The sequence below is a fragment of the Oncorhynchus masou genome, unplaced genomic scaffold, assembly GCF_036934945.1.
Source record: "Oncorhynchus masou masou isolate Uvic2021 unplaced genomic scaffold, UVic_Omas_1.1 unplaced_scaffold_497, whole genome shotgun sequence".
Classification (NCBI taxonomy): domain Eukaryota; kingdom Metazoa; phylum Chordata; class Actinopteri; order Salmoniformes; family Salmonidae; genus Oncorhynchus; species Oncorhynchus masou.
Genome location: NW_027011368.1, coordinates 447,819 through 464,041, shown reverse-complemented (window position 1 = coordinate 464,041; position 16,223 = coordinate 447,819). Strand labels below are relative to the sequence as shown.

Genomic DNA, 16,223 nt, shown 5'->3' with positions numbered 1-16,223 from the left:
CGCCGCAGCCCGTCTGGTGTTCAACCTTCCCAAGTTCTCTCACGTCACCCCGCTCCTCCGCTCTCTCCACTGGCTTCCAGTTGAAGCTCGCATCCGCTACAAGACCATGGTGCTTGCCTACGGAGCTGTGAGGGGAACGGCACCGCAGTACCTCCAGGCTCTGATCAGGCCCTACACCCAAGCAAGGGCACTGCGTTCATCCACCTCTGGCCTGCTCGCCTCCCTACCATTGAGGAAGTACAGTTCCCGCTCAGCCCAGTCAAAACTGTTCGCTGCTCTGGCCCCCCAATGGTGGAACAAACTCCCTCACGACGCCAGGACAGCGGAGTCAATCACCACCTTCCGGAGACACCTGAAACCCCACCTCTTCAAGGAATACCTAGGATAGGATAAGCAATCCTTCTCACCACCCCCCCTTAATGATTTAGATGCACTATTGTAAAGTGGCTGTTCCACTGGATGTCAGAAGGTGAATTCACCAATTTGTAAGTAATCTGCTCTGGATAAGAGCGTCTGCTAAATGACTTAAATGTAAATGTAAATGTAATACCTGACTATGGGTCTATAGATGGGTCTATAGATGGGTCTATAGATGGGTCTATAGATGGGTCTATAGATGGTTAATTACATTTTACATTTAAGTCATTTGGCAGACGCTCTTATCCAGAGCGACTAACAAATTGGTGAATTCACCTTATGACATTGTGGAGAGGTTGGAGTCTGTTTGATTGAGTGTGTGGACAGGTGTCTTTTATACAGGTAACGAGTTCAAACAGGTGCAGTTAATACAGGTAATGAGTGGAGAACAGGAGGGCTTCTTAAAGAAAAACAGGTCTGTGAGAGTCGGAATTCTTACTGTTTGGTAGGTGATCAAATACTTATTGTTTTAGAATTGGTCTCTCACAGTTGAAGTGTACATATGATAAAAATTACAGACCACTACATGCTTTGTAAATAGGAAAACCTGCAAAATCGGCAGTGTATCAAATACTTGTTCTCCCCACTGTACATACATACACACACACACACACACACACACACACACACACACACACACACACACACACACACACACACACACACACACACACACACACACACACACACACACATACATACATACATTTAATACCTGACTATGGGTCTATAGATGGGTCTATAGATGGTTAATACCTGACTATGGGTCTATAGATGGTTAATACCTGACTATGGGTCTATAGATGGTTAATACCTGACTATGGGTCAGAAGTGGGCGGTTTCAGCAGGCATCTTAGCATAATGCCTCAGAGACAAAACAAACTGCAGGGGTTCTGACCTGTCACCAAGGACGTACACACCAGCTGTCTGGCCAGATCAAAACCCACTTCCTGTCCGCTCATTCACCTTGGTCTGTATGTGCTGTATCCCTGCTCTAGCTATGGGTTCTGGTCGAAACAGTCATGCACTATATCGTGAATAGGGTGGGATGTCAGGCAGTGTCACCTTTGTGGGATTAGGCTATAATACATGGATTAAAGGAGAAGGTGTTTTTTACGACCAAATCTCTATTTTTGATGTCAATAGAATGTTATTCAAAGGGTCCAGACACCTGAAGAAAGGCTCCCAAATCACCCAAATACGTCCTTTTATAAACGGCAAAGACCTCAGTATAGTGATGCAGGCCTTTAAATGTTGTACACATGAAATTGTGTTATTCCAACCTTTATCCTCAATGTTATATTCCATATTGCGCGACTCGAGCCGTTTCTCCTAACTAGTTTCCCCGTTTCCCCTAACTAGAATGTTCCATTCTCCGTGAAGCCTGCTGCTACAGGTAACTGCTAAAATAAAGGAAACATCAACATAAAGTGTCTTAACAGCACATTTGGTTACCACGAGCAACCAGAACAGCTTCAATGCGCCTTGGCATAGACTCTACAAGTGTTTGGAGCTTCCTGTGTGGAAGCACCCCATGCTTTCAATATACTATGTAACCCTCATTTATTCAAGTGTTTCCTTTATTTGGGGAGTTACCTGTAGAACGGACAGAAATGTATCGCTTGAGTCAATACAAAATGGAATATACTTTCTCGTACTCTCTCGCACACCACTCACACACGCACACACACACTCACAAACACACACACACCACTCACACACACACACCATCCATCCATTAGAGCAGTACCTGTGTAGCTCAGGGCTAGTCTGCTCTTTCCAGGCAGACAATATGTTAGCGCTAATTGAGTTTGGAGCGAGAGGAGCATGTTCATTTTCTGGGATCAGGTTTTGGGAGTTGCTCTTCCTTTGCTCCTTTCCTCCTCTCCTTGTCCTTTCTCTCCTCTCTCTCTCTTTCTACTTCTTTGATATGCTAGGTCCTCCCTCTCTCTGTCAGGGTGTTTTCTCTCTCACTATGAAGCTCTGTCATTATGTAGTTCTGTCAGGGTGTAGTTCTGTCAGGGTGTAGTTCTGTCATTATGTAGTTCTGTCATTATGTAGTTCTGTCAGGGTGTAGTTCTGTCATTATGTAGTTCTGTCAGGGTGTAGTTCTGTCAGGGTGTAGTTCTGTCATTATGTAGTTCTGTCAGGGTGTAGTTCTGTCAGGGTGTAGTTCTGTCATTATGTAGTTCTGTCAGGGTGTAGTTCTGTCAGGGTGTCAGGGACATTCATGTCCTCATCCCATGATGAGACATCCCATAATATAAGAGATGAAACAGCTTGTAGAGACCACAGGACTCAGACACATCAAGACGAAGTGACCTCTAAAGAGAGGAAAAGGAGGTCAACTCTAAAGAGAGGAAGAGGAGGTCAACTCTAAAGAGAGGAAGAGGAGGTGAACTCTAAAGAGAGGAAGAGGAGGTGAACTCTAAAGAGAGGAAGAGGAGGTGAACTCTAAAGAGAGGAAGAGGAGGTGAACTCTAAAGAGAGGAAGAGGAGATCGACTCTAAAGAGAGGAAGAGGAGGTGAACTCTGAAGAGAGGAAGAGGAGGTCAACTCTAAAGAGAGGAAGAGGTGGTCAACTCTAAAGAGAGGAAGAGGAGGTGAACTCTAAAGTGAGTAAGAGGAGGTGAACTCTAAAGAGAGGAGGTCAACTCTAAAGAGAGGAAGAGGAGGTCAACTCTAAAGAGAGGAAGAAGAGGTGAACTCTAAAGAGAGGAAGAGGAGGTGAACTCTAAATGTACTTTACTTGTGGGTCGTTCTGGTTAAGAACGTCCACTACAGACGAATGGTCCCAGAAGGCAGGACCTCTGAGGCTTGGTGGTGCCGACTCCATTTTGTATGACTGTGTGTCTGCATACCAAGTCCAGGACAGTAAGGATATGATTTACAACATGTATCTATCTATACATCACCATGACCATGATATCTTAGTGGGAGGACTTTTAGAATACCGTGTGTGTGTGTGTGTGTGTGTGTGTGTGTGTGTGTGTGTGTGTGTGTGTGTGTGTTTGTGCGCGCATATGTAAATGTGTGTGTGTGTGCACATATGTAAATGTGTATGTGTGTGCGCATATGTGAACGTGTGTGTGTGTGTGTGTGTGTGTGCGCAAATGTGAATTTGTGTGTGTGCGCATATGTGAATTTGTGTGTCTGTGTGTGTGTGTGTGTGTTTGTGCGCGCATATGTAAATGTGTGTGTGTGTGCACATATGTAAATGTGTATGTGTGTGCGTATATGTGAATGTGTGTGTGTGTGTGCGCATATGTGAATTTGTGTGTGTGTGCATATGTGAGTGTGTGTGTGCATATGTGAGTGTATGTGTGTGTGCATACGTGAATGTGTGTGTGTGTGTGTGTGTGTGTGTGTGTAGCCTTGTGCTGTCCCGGGAGTGAACTGAGGACGATTGTAGTAAACAACTGATCTTCTTGTCATTATCCTGGCAGGACAGAACTCAGAGGTTAAAGCCTCACCACATGTCTTACTTCTCTACTACACATACACACGTGCACGCGCCCACACACACACACGCACACACACAGACTAGCTCTAAAACACTGGTAACTGTTATCTACAGTCTGTTTGTTTCATGTACAAACCCCTGTACTGTCCTCTGCTCTTAGCCTAGTTTTCCTGCCACTTGATCTATATAGACAGGTTAACTTACAGTATAGATCCAGTACTCATAGATCTGTGACAGGTTAACCTACAGTATAGATCCAGTACTCATAGATCTGTGACAGGTTAACCTACAGTATAGATCCAGTACTCATAGATCTGTGACAGGTTAACCTACAGTATAGATCCAGTACTCATAGATCTGTGACAGGTTAACTTACAGTATAGATCCAGTACTCATAGATCTGTGACAGGTTAACCTACAGTATAGATCCAGTACTCATAGATCTGTGAGTATAGATCCAGTACTCATAGATCTGTGACAGGTTAACCTACAGTATAGATCCAGTACTCATAGATCTATGACAGGTTAACTTACAGTATAGATCCAGTACTCATGGATCTGTGACAGGTTAACCTACAGTATAGATCCAGTACTCATAGATCTGTGACAGGTTAACCTACAGTATAGATCCAGTACTCATAGATCTGTGACAGGTTAACCTACAGTATAGATCCAGTACTCATAGATCTGTGACAGGTTAACTTACAGTATAGATCCAGTACTCATAGATCTGTGACAGGTTAACCTACAGTATAGATCCAGTACTCATAGATCTGTGACAGGTTAACTTACAGTATAGATCCAGTACTCATAGATCTGTGACAGGTTAACCTACAGTATAGATCCAGTACTCATGGATCTGTGACAGGTTAACCTACAGTATAGATCCAGTACTCATAGATCTGTGACAGGTTAACCTACAGTATAGATCCAGTACTCATAGATCTGTGACAGGTTAACCTACAGTATAGATCCAGTACTCATAGATCTGTGACAGGTTAACCTACAGTATAGATCCAGTACTCATAGATCTATGACAGGTTAACCTACAGTATAGATCCAGTAATCATAGATCTGTGACAGGTTAACCTACAGTATAGATCCAGTACTCATAGATCTATGACAGGTTAACCTACAGTATAGATCCAGTACTCATAGATCTGTGACAGGTTAACCTACAGTATAGATCCAGTACTCATAGATCTATGACAGGTTAACCTACAGTATAGATCCAGTACTCATAGATCTGTGACAGGTTAACCTACAGTATAGATCCAGTACTCATAGATCTGTGACAGGTTAACCTACAGTATAGATCCAGTACTCAAAGATCTGTGACAGGTTAACCTACAGTATAGATCCAGTACTCATAGATCTGTGACAGGTTAACCTACAGTATAGATCCAGTACTCATAGATCTGTGACAGGTTAACCTACAGTATAGATCCAGTACTCATAGATCTGTGACAGGTTAACCTACAGTATAGATCCAGTACTCCCAGACATGGAAGGAACATGTGTTCACTCTGCATGTATATGCTGCACTAATATAATTAGAATGATTAGAACACACCTGTCCTGTTAAAGCAACATTGTTCATTCTAATTCTGTGGTTCTACTGTTCCATGATGATGTCAGCTCTAGACTGTTGTTAACTAGTGTGTTGTAGAACAGAATGGGGAAGGCACTTAGCCAGACCATTCTCACAGTCAGTAAATAGAATGTGTTCTAGACTTTCCCAGTCCAGTCTTCTCACAGTCAGGAAATAGAATGTGTTCTAGACTTTCCCAGTCCAGTCTTCTCACAGTCAGGAAATAGAATGTGTTCTAGACTTTCCCAGACCAGTCTTCTCACAGTCAGTAAATAGAATGTGTTCTAGACTTTCCCAGTCGTCTTCTCACAGTCAGTAAATAGAATGTGTTCTAGACTTTCCCAGACCAGTCTTCTCACAGTCAGTAAATAGAATGTGTTCTAGACTTTCCCAGTCGTCTTCTCACAGTCAGTAAATAGAATGTGTTCTAGACTTTCCCAGTCCAGTCTTCTCACAGTCAGTAAATAGAATGTGTTCTAGACTTTCCCAGACCAGTCTTCTCACAGTCAGTAAATAGAATGTGTTCTAGACTTTCCCAGTCCAGTCTTCTCACAGTCAGTAAATAGAATGTGTTCTAGACTTTCCCAGTCCAGTCTTCTCACAGTCAGTAAATAGAATGTGTTCTAGACTTTCCCAGACCAGTCTTCTCACAGTCAGTAAATAGAATGTGTTCTAGACTTTCCCAGACCAGTCTTCTCACAGTCAGTAAATAGAATGTGTTCTAGACTTTCCCAGTCCAGTCTTCTCACAGTCAGTAAATAGAATGTGTTCTAGACTTTCCCAGTCCAGTCTTCTCACAGTCAGTAAATAGAATGTGTTCTAGACTTTCCCAGTCCAGTCTTCTCACAGTCAGTAAATAGAATGTGTTCTAGACTTTCCCAGTCCAGTCTTCTCACAGTCAGTAAATAGAATGTGTTCTAGACTTTCCCAGTCCAGTCTTCTCACAGTCAGTAAATAGAATGTGTTCTAGACTTTCCCAGTCCATTCTCACAGTCAGTAAATAGAATGTGTTCTAGACTTTCCCAGTCCAGTCTTCTCACAGTCAGTAAATAGAATGTGTTCTAGACTTTCCCAGACCAGTCTTCTCACAGTCAGTAAATAGAATGTGTTCTAGACTTTCCCTGACCAGTCTTCTCACAGTCAGTAACTAGAATGTGTTCTACACTTTCCCAGTCCAGTCTTCTCACAGTCAGTAAATAGAATGTGTTCTACACTTTCCCAGTCCAGTCTTCTCACAGTCAGTAAATAGAATGTGTTCTAGACTTTCCCAGTCCATTCTCACAGTCAGTAAATAGAATGTGTTCTAGACTTTCCTTGTCCAGTCTTCTCACAGTCAGTAAATAGAATGTGTTCTAGACTTTCCCAGACCAGTCTTCTCACAGTCAGGAAATAGAATGTGTTCTAGACTTTCCCAGACCAGTCTTCTCACAGTCAGTAAATAGAATGTGTTCTAGACTTTCCCAGACCAGTCTTCTCGCAGTCAGGAAATAGAATGTGTTCTAGACTTTCCCAGTCCATTCTCACAGTCAGTAAATAGAATGTCTTCTAGACTTTCCCAGACCAGTCTTCTCACAGTCAGTAAATAGAATGTGTTCTAGACTTTCCCAGACCAGTCTTCTCACAGTCAGTAAATAGAATGTGTTCTAGACTTTCCCAGTCCAGTCTTCTCACAGTCAGTAAATAGAATGTGTTCTAGACTTTCCCAGTCCAGTCTTCACACAGTCAGTAAATAGAATGTGTTCTAGACTTTCCCAGACCAGTCTTCTCACAGTCAGTAAATAGAATGTGTTCTACACTTTCCCAGTCCAGTCTTCTCACAGTCAGTAAATAGAATAGGCTGTTTGGGAAAGTTTTGTCAAAATGTGAGTATACCCAGTTCTCCAAGCACCGCTACACCACTGGTCATTACTGTAGCTAGCTGAGTTTATTTGACCTCGGCAAGTCAGTTAAGAACAAATTCTTATTTTCAATGACAGCCTAGGAACAGTGGGTTAACTGCCTGTTCAGGGGCAGAACAACAGATTTGTAAGTCAGTTACGAACAAATTCTTATTTCCTTGTCAGCTCGGGGGTTTGAACTTGCAACCTTTCAGTTACTAGTCCAACGCTCTAACCACCAGGCTACCCTGACGCCCCAGTGTGTTGTGGGATAGAATTAGGTTGTGAGTGTGTTGTGAGTGTGTTGTGAGTTTGTTCTATTATAGAATGTGTTACAGACTTACCCAGTCCATTCTCACAGTCAGTAAATTCTATTTCATGTACGGCACGATCTACCCCATACGGACCCATTAGTGTCCTAGAGGAGAGGAGAAGAGGAGAAGAGGAGAAGAGGAGAAGAGGAGAAGAGGAGAAGAGGAGGAGAGGAGAGGAGTTTGAGGTGAGGAAAAATAGAACGGAGAAGGGGAAGAGAAAATGAAACAAAGTGAATCACCAACATCAGCTTTACATTGATTATCCAAGGTTTGACAACAAAGAAACAAACTAATTGACCAAACCCCAGAGCAGTAGCCAATATACATCTCCATTATACAGTACACACGTTTCCTGGTTTCACAGATTCCAGAACACCACCAGGCCACTAGAGCATCATTAAGCTGGTGCAGGTTTCTCCATTGTGCTCTATTTGATTTTTTTTTTTTAAATATCAGCGCTGGTTGTAGCGCTGTAGGTCCGGGGGGGTGTCAGAAATATGTTTTGCTATTTTCATAGCGGGAATTATGAGTGCAAGACTGGGACGTGGCGCAAAAAGGCTGAGCTTTGATGAGTAAATTAGTTGTAGGTGTGTCGATGCTTGGCCCCTCACTTGCCAATCAGAACATGGATTATATTGAGGTTCTGTGTCACTGATCTACACACAAAACCCCATAATGTCAAAGTGGAATTGTGTTTTTAGAAATGTTTATAAATTCATTACAAATTAAAAGATTACATGTCTTGAGTCAATAACCCAATAAACACTTTGTTATATCAAGCCTAAATAAGCTCAGGAGTAAACATTTGCTTAACAAGTCACATAATAATTTGTATGGACTCAGTCAGTGTACAATAATTACATTTGAATGACTAACCCATCTCTGTACCCCACACATATAATTATCTATAAGGTCCCTCAGTTGAGCAGTGAATTTCAAGCACAGATTCAACCACAAAGATCAGGAGGTTTTCCAAAGCCTCGCAAAGGGCACCTACATTATTAGTAGATGGGTAAAAAAATAAAAAAGCAGACATTGAATATCCCTTTGAGCATGGTGAAGTTATTAATGACACTTTGGATGGTGTATCAATACACCCAGTCACTACAAAGATACAGGCGCCCTTCCTAACTCAGTTGCCGGAGAGGAAGGAAACCGCTCAGGGATTTCACCATGAGGCCAATGGTGACTTTAAAACAGTTACAGAGTTTAATGGCTGTGATAGGAGAAAACTGAGGATGGATCAACAACATTGTAGTTACTCTACAATACTAACCTAAATGACAGAGTTTAGTGGCTGTGATAGGAGAAAACTGAGGATGGATCAACAACATTGTAGTTACTCTACAATACTAACCTAAATGACAGAGTTTAGTGGCTGTGATAGGAGAAAACTGAGGATGGATCAACAACATTGTAGTTACTCTACAATACTAACCTAAATGACAGAGTTTAGTGGCTGTGATAGGAGAAAACTGAGGATGGATCAACAACATTGTAGTTACGCTACAATACTAACCTAAATGACAGAGTTTAGTGGCTGTGATAGGAGAAAACTGAGGATGGATCAACAACATTGTAGTTACTCCACAATACTAACCTAAATGACAGGTTTAGTGGCTGTGATAGGAGAAAACTGAGGATGGATCAACAACATTGTAGTTACTCTACAATACTAACCTAAATGACAGGGTTTAGTGGCTGTGATAGGAGAAAACTGATGGATGTAGTTACTCCACAATACTAACCTAAATGACAGAGTTTAGTGGCTGTGATAGGAAAAACTGAGGATGGATCAACAACATTGTAGTTACGCTACAATACTAACCTAAATGACAGAGTTTAGTGGCTGTGATAGGAGAAAACTGAGGATGGATCAACAACATTGTAGTTACTCCACAATACTAATACAAATAACACAAACATGCATCATGTCTGCAATAAGGCACATAAAAAGTACTGCAAAGAAATATGGCAAATAAAGTGAACTTGTTTTCCCTGAATACATAAAGCCTTATTTTTGGGGGCAAAACCAACACAACACATCAATACACTCTTCATGGTGGTGGTGGCTGCATCAGAGTCTTCTTTACTACATATTGTCTTACCTCTACTTCTTCAACTGCATTGTTGGTTAAGTAAGCATTTCACAGTACACCTGTTGTGTGTGACAGACATCATTTGATTGGATTCATGGGTATACTTATCTTGGGTAAGGTTGTTTTTTTAGGTTTAAAAATAAACGGAATAGAGATAAGCACAGGCAAAATCCTTAAAGATAACCAGGTACTGTCTGTCCTCTTTCCAACAGACACAAACTCACCTGTGTTTCTCTATTGGCCTTTTGTTCTCTGTGTGAACCACGGAGGTGCTGGTAAGCAATGACAATCTGCACTGTCTGCACAACCTCTCGGGGTATGGGATCTAGCCTTCTGATTCAGCCCCCCGGGGCAGTGGGGAATATCAATATTTCAGTGTGAGCGGCTCCTTGGACACGTCACAGAGGACAAAAGACTCCTGTAACTAAGACAATGAGAGGTTGACGTACGTACAAATGAACCAAGCAAGTCGCTGTTATTAGAGGGTTTAGTATTGAAGTGGTTGGTGAAAGTGGGTAGACCAAACGTTGGCTTTAGGGATAGAAAGTGAATGTTTGGAAAGAAGGGAGTCATAAGGAGGAATGTGTTCTTGAGGAGAGCATTGGGAAGAAGAAGAAACAGTTGTCTTGATGAATTTTTAATTTAATTTTTTAATTTTACCTTTATTTAACCAGGCAAGTCAGTTAAGAACATATTCTTATTTTCAATGACGGCCTGGGAACAGTGGGTTAACTGCCTGTTCAGGGGCAGAACGACATATTTTTACCTTGTCAGCTCGGGGTTTGAACTCGCAACCTTCCGGTTACTAGTCCAACACTCTAACCACAAGGCTACTCTGCCGCCCCAATGGTAGAGTACCTCTGGTAGCATGCAAGTCTAATAGAGGACCTTTACCTGATGAAGATCAACCTCATCACAATGACCTACTATGGGTCTACTGCAGATTGTATTATCTATTCAGGTCTAATAGAGGACCTTCACCTGATGAAGATCAACCTCATCACAATGACCTACTATGGGTCTACTGCAGATTGTATTATCTATTCAGGTCTAATAGAGGACCTTTACCTGATGAAGATCAACCTCATCACAATGACCTACTATGGGTCTACTGCAGATTGTATTATCTATTCAGGTCTAATAGAGGACCTTTACCTGATGAAGATCAACCTCATCACAATGACCTACTATGGGTCTACTGCAGATTGTATTATCTATTCAGGTCTAATAGAGGACCTTTACCTGATGAAGATCAACCTCATCACAATGACCTACTATGGGTCTACTGCAGATTGTATTATCTATTCACGTCTAATAGAGGACCTTTATGAAGATAAAGAGCACCACTTCAGCACTTGGAGGCTGGAACATTCAGTCTGCTCTGCTCTTCTAGAACCAAAGCATTGATTCTTAGAGTCTTAGAGCTGTGAGATTAAAAGTTTAACAGAACATCAACCCACCACCACCTCCACCAAATGACAATAGAAAAACAAAGCAGCCATCTTTGTCCACTGACTAGACATTTCTGATTAACATATTTGAGTGGAGAGGAGTGACAAACACTGAACCATGTGGCAGTAAGAATACAGCATAGATACAAAGATACTAGACACTGAACCATGTGGCACTAAGAATACAGCATAGATACAAAGATACTAGACACTGAACCATGTGGCACTAAGAATACAGCATAGATACAAAGATACAAGACACTGAACCATGTGGCACTAAGAATACAGCATAGATACAAAGATACTAGACACTGAACCATGTGGCACTAAGAATACAGCATAGATACAAAGATACAAGACACTGAACCATGTGGCAGTAAGCATACAATATACAGTTAAAGTTGGAAGTTTACATACACTTAGGTTGGAGTCCTTAAAACTCATTTTTCAACCACTCCACAAATGTCTTGTTAACAAACTATAGTTTTGGCAAGTCGGTTAGGACATCTACTTTGTGCAATACACAAGTCATTTTTTCAACAATTGTTTACAGACAGATTATTTCACTTATAATTCACTGTATCACAATTCCAATGGGTCAGACGTTTACATACACTAAGTTGACTGTGCCTTTAAACAGCTTGGAAAATTCCAGAAAATGATGTCAGTGCTTTAGAAGCTTCTGATAGGCTAATTGACATCATTTGAGTCAATTGGAGATGTACCTGTGGATGTATTTCAAGGCCGACCTTCAAACTCAGTGCCTCTTTGCTTGACATCATGGGAAAATCAAAAGAAATCAGCCAAGACCTCAGAAAAAAATTGTAGACCTCCACAAGTCTGGTTCATCCTTGGGAGCAAGTTCCAAACACCTGAAGGTACCAAGTTCATCTGTACAAACAATAGTACGCAAGTATAAACACCATGGGACCATGCAGCCTTCATACCGCTCAGGAAGGAGATGCGTTCTGTCTCCTAGAGATGAACGTACATTGGTGCGAAAAGTGCAAATCAATCCCAGAACAACAGCAAAGGACTTTGTGAAGATGCTGGAAGAAACAGGTACAAAAGTATCTATATCCACAGTAAAACAAGTCCTATATCGACATAACCTGGAAAGGCCGCTCAGCAAGGAAGAAGCCACTGCTCCAAAACCGTCATAAAAAGTCAGACTATGGTTTGCAACTGCACATGGGGACAAAGATCGTACTTTTGGAGAAACGTCCTCTGGTCTGATGAAACAAAAATAGAACTGTTTGGTCATAATGACCATCGTTATGTTTGGAGGAAAATGGGGGGCCTTGCAAACCGAAGAACACCATCCCAACCGTGAAGCATGGAGGTGGCAGCATCATGTTGTGGGGGTACTTTGCTGCAGGAGGGACTGGTGCACTTCACAAAATAAAATGGCATCATGAGGCAGGAAAATTATGTGGATATATAGAAGCAACATCTCAAGACATCAGTTAGGAAGTTAAAGCTTGGTCGCAAATGGGGTCTTCCAAATGGACAATGACCCCAAGCATAATTCCAAAGTTGTGGCAAAATGGCTTAAGGACAACAAAGTCAAGGTATTGGAGTGTCCATCACAAAGCCGTGACCTCAATCCTATAGAACATTTGTGGGCAGAACTGAAAAAGCGTGTGCAATTAAGGAGGCCTACAAACCTGGCTCAGTTACACCAGTTCTGTCAGGAGGAATGGGCCAAAATCCACCCAACTTATTGTGGGAAGCTTGTGGAAGGCTACCCGAAACGTTTGACCCAGTTAAACAATGTAAAAGCAATGCTACCAAATACTAATTGAGTGTATGTAAACTTCTGACCAACTGGGAATGTGATGAAAGAAATAAAAGTTTAAATAAATCATTCTCTCTAATCTAATTCTGACATTTCACATTCTTAAAATAAAGTGGTAATCCTAACTGACCTAAAACAGGGAATTTTTACTAGGATTATATGTCAGGAATTGTGAAAAACGGAGTTTAAATGTATTTGGCTAATGTGTATGTAAACTTCCGACTTCAACTGTAGATACAAAGATACAAGACACTGAACCATCTGGTAATAAGCATACAGCATAGATACAAATATACTAGACACTGATCCATCATTCTACTTCTATGGTATTCAGTGAAGGAGGGGAATCCTGTGGTTCCCAAACATTGTTGGTCTACTACAGGTTCTCTCCAACCTGTTCCTGGAGAGCTACCCTCCTGTAGGTTTACACTCCAACCCTGTTCCTGGAGAGCTACCCTCCTGTAGGTTTACACTCCAACCCTGTTCCTGGAGAGCTACCCTCCTGTAGGTTTTAACTCCAACCCTGTGTTCCTGGAGAGCTACAGTCCTGTAGGTTTTAACTTCTAACCTTGTTCCTGGAGAGCTACAGTCCTGTAGGTTTACACTCCAACCCTGTTCCTGGAGAGCTACCCTCCTGTAGGTTTACACACCAACCCTGTTCCTAGAGAGCTACCTCCTATAGATTTCAACTCCAACCTTGTTCCTGGAGAGCTACAGTCTTGTAGGTTTTAACTCCAACCCTGTTCAAATGAGCAACCCTCCTATAGATTTTAACTCCAAACCTGTTCCTGGAAAGCCACCCTCCTGTAGGTTTCAAGACAGTAGCTCTCCAGGAACAGGGTTGGAGAGCCTTGATCTACTATGAACCAAATTGTTAACCCTTGTTACACCGTTGTGACCCAACTGATAAACCAAACACAATCTGTAGCCACCAAATGACAACCCAAATCAACACAGAAACAAAGCAGATGTGTCTTTGTCCATTGACTAGAAAGCTGTCTGATAATCATTTGAGAGAGGAGGAGAACACAGCCAGGAAGTACCATGTCTGTAAATCATTTGAGAGAGGAGGGGAACACGGTACACTAATCACAGAGCAGAAGACGTGGACAGATCCTCTACTTCTCTGATGTCCACAGCAGCAGTGTTATTCTTGTGGTTGAATGGTTCTTCCCACATGTTTTGGATCTGCCCACATGTATGTCCTCGTGGAACCTTGACCCATAGTAATAAAACCAAACAATATCACTAGCCATTATCTTTATCCAGAACCCATGGCTTCAGACTCAACCCAGTATCAACTACTGTAGCTGTAGCCCCTCACTGGACCGTAAAGTCCAAACGCACCATTTAGGACCACCATTTGTTCTATTATTGCCACCAATCCCAACTCTATTCTGGCTATATTTTCTATTTGTCTATTACTCTCTGTGAAAATCAGCTCATATTGGCACCAGGACTGCTAAAGTAAAAACACGCTGAACAGCCTTGCCAAATTCCCCACTAATTCTCCTTTCAACTGTTTTCATTTGGAGATTTGGGATGAAGATTAAGACTAAAATCCTGATTTCCTTTTTGGTTCTGTTTCAGGTCAGATTGGACTAACAGTTGTTACATAGCAAATATCTAACAGAGGGTCAAAATAATACAATAATACTGGGTTTTGGCATTAACTTCCCAAATGCATCCATAATAGGCTACAATGTAGTGTAAAATAATAGCTCAATACAGGTAAAATAGACTAAAGTGGTGTTATAACAAGCTGTCACTGGGGGAGAGATTAGTGCTGTGTATGTATGTGGTCTTCACAACTAAAGATAGAAACCCTATTCCATCTCCCTGCATCATTGCCCACATGGAGAGATGGAGACTGGGTGCATGACTGACCGGATGAGCTGTGTAGGCTACACTCAAATTACAGTGTAGTTTATTGTAAAATACACTAAAGATAGAAAATGAAAATACACTAAAGATAGACTACACACTGGGTAAAATAGACTAAAGATAGACTACACACTGGGTAAAATAGACTATACACTGGGTAAAATACACTAAAGATAGAATACACACTGTGTAAAATACACTAAAGATAGAATACACACTGTGTAAAATACACTAAAGATAGAATACACACTGTGTAAAATACACTAAAGATAGAATACACACTGTGTAAAATACACTAAAGATAGAATACACACTGTGTAAAATACACTAAAGATAGAATACACACTGGGTAAAATAGACTAAAGATAGAATACACACTGTGTAAAATACACTAAAGATAGAATACACACTGGGTAAAATACACTAAAGATAGAATACACACTGTGTAAAATACACTAAAGATAGAATACACACTGGGTAAAATACACTGGTATTTGTTCTTTATCAACAACAATTTAGCCGGCGCAACACAACTCCAAACATTATTGTAATTGATCAAACCTGCAAAGAAATGTGTATTTTTCTAATACATTCGTTAAAACTACATTATATATTGTGTTCACAACAAAAAAGGGATATATTCTACAGTGAATTGCACTATCAAAACAGAATTTGTTGTCTATCGGGCTTTTGCGGTGGAGAAACGGACAGCAGCTTTGAAACGCACCATTCAAAGGCGCGCTTTAAAATCCGTTTTTCAATAAATTGACAGCCTAAACAAATTACGTTCTGGTCATCAACGGTTTTAATAATGGCCTAGTATTCCTATATATATATATATATATATATAAAAAAACGTGTTCAAGAAGGTAAAAAGCGGATTTGTAAAGCACATCATCATTCGTTCACAAACACCTGCTCCGCTCCGCTCTTCCTCTCTTCACCGGAGTTTACCTGCTAATGATAACTGCTCCTTTGTACATGACAGAAAACGTTGGCATATTGACTCCCAATAGTTCAGTCGACCGTCGGTCGGTCGGTCGGTCGCCAGGCAACGTTGAATTCTATTCCATCCCCCTTCTTCCGGAGTCCAAAGCCCGCGCTCTCAGCCGCTCAGCGCGCAGGGGTCTTCCTTTCGCTCGAGCCACATGATCATCTGCCTGCAGCACTCTAATTCCGCGCGCAGTTTAACGGATCGTCGTTCCAACGTTCTAAAACGTCACCGACTTCAATATATTAAAAACATCTCTCTTTTATGGCCCTTCTCTTCTCTTACGCAATTAAACGGGAGACAGCAAAACCAAAAAGCAATCAAGTTAATTTTCTAGT

The 16,223-nt window shown here is 41.4% G+C and overlaps 1 pseudogene; it reads right to left on the bottom strand.

The window, feature by feature from the left end:
* Positions 1-15,925, bottom strand: part of LOC135535677 (uncharacterized) — a 110,060-nt pseudogene extending 94,135 nt beyond the window's left edge.
* Between the last annotated feature and the right edge of the window lie 298 nt (positions 15,926-16,223).